This window comes from Stegastes partitus, unplaced genomic scaffold (genome assembly GCF_000690725.1).
Source record: "Stegastes partitus isolate 25-593 unplaced genomic scaffold, Stegastes_partitus-1.0.2 Scaffold665, whole genome shotgun sequence".
NCBI lineage: Eukaryota > Metazoa > Chordata > Actinopteri > Pomacentridae > Stegastes > Stegastes partitus.
In genome coordinates this window covers 7,226-11,923 of record NW_007578396.1, presented here as the reverse complement: position 1 = coordinate 11,923, position 4,698 = coordinate 7,226, and positions in this window count along the sequence as shown.

The window sequence follows — 4,698 nt, the reverse complement described above, 5'->3', positions numbered from 1 at the left end:
CTCTACGTGCATAATGGATTTTTATCCTTCGCAGAGCACAGCGGTCACAGTTTGTCTGACTCCACATGGTCTTTATTATGCCAGACTGAGAGAGTATCAGCAGAGACATAGCAGGCCGGCGTCTGCCCTCTGTCTTTGTATCTCTACGCACACATCCATACACACTGAGTGCCTACCTCTGATTCCCTGCCACTTTCACCTCTCACTTCCATGACTGCCCACAAGTCCTGCAGTTTAAACCTCACTTCGGACAAGCAAAGGACACACACACACGCACACACACACACACACACACACACACACACTAATGCTGATTATACTCTATGTGGGAGGAAAGGTGCACCCCTCAGAGAGTCTCTTAATGGAAGCAAATCATTACATGCAGTATGCTTTTTCTATTTATTACTTCTATATTTACCCCTCCTCATATACACTTAAATGCCACAGTGATTTGCAGTTCCCTCCAAATGTTGCTTGTGTTGTGGCTGACTAAAGTAAGATTGTTGCCCACGCTTGCAAGATGTGAACTGAGCTCCGTCCTGGTAGAATGACTTAATGCAAATGTGCCAACTGCAACTGGTTCAGTCCTCCTCTGTCTGACGAGCCGACACTGACTCATGACATGGCAGCAAGCAGAATATAAAATGATCCAGTCTGTCCTCTGCTGCTGCATTTACACCTTTGATTGATAGAATTAAATTAGATGAAGTGGGACTGATGGAGTGGAATATTCTTTTGGGACGAAGCAATTTATACTCCATTCTTCTGGCTGTGTCTTTAGTTTTGAACACGTTCATAATGCTTCATTACAGCATGAAGCCTCACAACAGCATTATGAGGTACTCATGAATACTGATGCAAGGATAAGGTTGTCTTTATTTGTCAGAGTAATTCAACCTTTTGGATAATTCTCTTTCTGACTGACGTCCACTATTAATCTCATGTGCGTGTAACTGAGTTGCAACATGGTTGACCTAGCTTTGCATAAAGACTTGAGCTGTCATGAGAAGCATGACATAAGTAAGGCAATATTAGGTGTAAACAGGATATTTATTTCCTGAGTTTGTGGTTCCTGATTTTAGGTCCTCATACTATTCTAAAACCATGAGATGTGATTACAACACCTACACAAGTTAGATGCACTTGAATTAACATTACTTAGTTAAAGATCTAGAGGTGGTGATAGATTTATTTATTTTTTTTACTTTGGACTGAGCCTGGCTTCAGTAAATGCTTGTATATATATATATGTGTGTGTGTGTGTGTGTGTGTGTGTGTGTGTGTAGTGTGGAATATTCTAGACTCCTTCATTTATCCTTCTTGTTTTTGCTTTTCAATATTAACCTCTGAAACATGTCCCTCATTTCCCCTTCAAAGCAGACACAGGAACAGAAGAGATTATTAAACACTTCATTTAATCAACATCTACAAAATACTCTTTGCATGGCAGCTTCTGCTAATTCTTTCAAGACTGCAATGTTTGCACATTACATGGTTCAAATTCTGAAGTCCCTTTTGAAGTGCGAGACCCTTGCAGCATTGTTAATGTCATTTAAAGTGAACAAACTTGATATATATATTTATTTATCTAAACCTAAAAGACTCAAACTGTTTTTAGAATTTATAATTTAACATTTATGAATAATCAAAAACTGAAATACCTCCTTTACAAAAGTATTCAAAACCCTAATTCAATAACTGCAGATACTTCTTTAGCAGCAGTTACAGCTTTCAATCTACTTCGGTAAGTCTCAAAAGGCTTTGCAGGATTTGAACAGTTGATCATTCAGATTCTTCACATCCTTCATTACAGATCTTTAAAGGCTGCATCAGATTTGATGAAACTGTCTGTGAACTTCCACCTTCAGGTTGCTCCACGGATGTTGTTTGAGGTTAAAGACTGTTTTTTTTCTGTGTCACTCAATGACAATCAGACTCTTGTCCTTAAGCAACTGAAGCATTGTCTTGACTGTTTGCTTTGCTATGCTGTTGGGCTAAAAGGTGAATCATTATCCCAGTCTCAGGTCTGCACATTTGGAGCACGTTTCTTTAAAGACCTCTGTGTATTCGGTTGAATTCATCTCTCTCAGTTCTGACCACTCCCTGCTGATGAGAAGCAGACCCAAAGCATGATGCTGCCACCGCCATGCTTCATTGCAGGAATAGTGTCAGCATTGCCTGGTGTTTACCAGACAGATGTTGCACAAATAGTTCAGATTTTGACTAATCAGATAAGAGAACATTTTCCCTGTCCAACTGTGAGGGTCTAAATGCTCAAGAGTGTCTCAGCCAAAGAGTCTAAATACTTTTGTAAATGAGAACCTCAGTCTTTGATTTGTAATAAGTTTGCAAAACACATGTTCACCTTATCACTGAGGGTCATTGAAGGTAGATTGATTGGAAAAATAACTATTTTCTGTTTTCATTTAACATTAAATGTACAATGCCTTAAATTGTGGAAAAAGTGAAGGGGCCTAAATACTTTCCAAAGCTACCTAAGGCCTGATAATGTAGGAGCTGTTGGTAAAGCGCTTTACTAGTGATCGTTGTCTGTTAGCATGAAGGACACCCAAACTCATCTGCATGTGCACCTGACTAGACACTGCTTGCATGACATTAATTCTCCTGACTGTGTCCCATTAACATGTTTTGCGTTCAAAACTCTGTTGCCTAAATATTGGCAAGGATCACAAAATGCCCCTACATTGGTTGATTGTCAGTTTTTCTATCAATTCCAAATTTTCTTTCTATTTTTATTGTTCAAGTGAACAAAAACTTAGCGAAGCAGCTTTTAGCTTTGATGCTCTGAGGGTATAAGAACAGCAACAAGTGTTTGTCTCTTTTACATGCAAACTTAAAACTGACATCTTCTCCTGGCTCTGAATTTGAATGTTTTAGGGATATTTATTTGCTCATTTATTGTACTATATATTCATGTTTAAATGTTTTATTCGATCTCATCACTTTTATTATAATTGTCTTTTATCTATGGTTCTTTTACCTTTACATCATATTTCTGTCTTTTTTTTGTCTAAATCAGCTTATCAACATCTCATTACCAAGTCCTGCATCACCCTTTGGAGGGTTATGGGTCACTGGAGCCTATTAAAGTTGTCATGGGGCAAGACACACTGTACATCCTGGACAGGTTGCGAACACAAAGAGGCAGACAACTATGCATGCCAACACCTATGTTCAATTTAGCATTGCCAGTTAACTTACCATGTTTTTGGACTGTGGAAGGAAGTCAGAGCACTGGACAAAGGTAATGCATACACTGTGAGAACATAAAAACTCCATGCAGAAATGCCACCATCTGTAAAGCACTTTGAATTGTACTAACCTGTAGTAAAATGGTATAATATAAAAGTTGGATTGATTAATTGACTGCAATCCCTAATCAAATTAATCAATTCAAATAAATAATTGAACTCTGAACATAAAGAACTGAATAAACTGCTCTCTTATACAAAGTACATATGTTTTATTCAGAGGACAGTTTTTCAGATGAAGTAAAAGTTAATTCAGATTATTTAAACAGCTTTATTTGCGGTCAAACTAAAAATTAGTGAACCTGAAATGTCAATAAAATTACCATTGTTACCTAATGTTAACACAGTAAATATGGAAGGTTAATCCTGGAGCAAAAATGACAATGGGTGTTTACAACCTATCAGCCCAATGTATTGTAACAGAAACTATAGTCGACATAGCTCTTCCAATTTCTGATGTTGGAGGAGGCATGATGGATGCATTTCTAATGATCTGGCTGAAATGGAATATACTGTAAATAGGAGGTTGTGGTGATTAATAAATTTACTTTTAGCCCGTCACATTGTTCTGAAGTAGCTGTGCCAATCATTGTCATAAAGATGATGGTTGAGGTTTCTGTGGTAAATTATAGGAAATTATATTGTCATCTCAATAGTGTAGAGCAGTAATACCTCAACACAACACTTAAAATCTGCAGTCAGAGGCTGATGGTGTGGGTTTTTATTTGACTTTCACAATGATAGATGAGAAATAAATATTACAAAATGATTTTTTTCATCTAATTAAATCAATTCATGCTATTTCTACATTATCTTTATCATATCATGTCATTAACTGACATGACATCTTACTGCAAAATTTGGCTAAAAAGTAGGTTAGATAGGGTTGTTTTTTTGTTTTTGTTTTTTAAATATTAGTCCAACATACTCTACATAAACAGAAGTCTACATCATAACAGATCAGTCTGGTGTGTGTGCTGTGTGTATGACATGAGGTTGTAGCAACCTGGTGTCATTTGCATGTGATTTTGAAAAGGTAAACACAGAGGACGGTCATGGCACCACACTCTGGCATGATGCTTCTTAAATCAGAGGCTGCACATTTGTCAAAATATGTGTCCTGCTGCTTCCAGATGGATGCAGGGATAAATTGAATTGATGGAGAAGCTTTTCACACAGTGTAAAGTAGCTGTGGATAACAGGTACTACAGTACAAGAATCACTTATGTTAATTCATATCAGTGCAAAGTGATTACAGATGACACTGATTCAAACACAATAAAAAAAACATTTTCATTTTTAAATATGTCTACAGTCAGGGAGTGATTATGCCTTCACATTTAAGCTTATTCCATGATTGCTAAAAAAAACCCCAAAACTGTGCGTTTAGTTTGATTGTGATATGCCAAATACTGACCAACTGCTT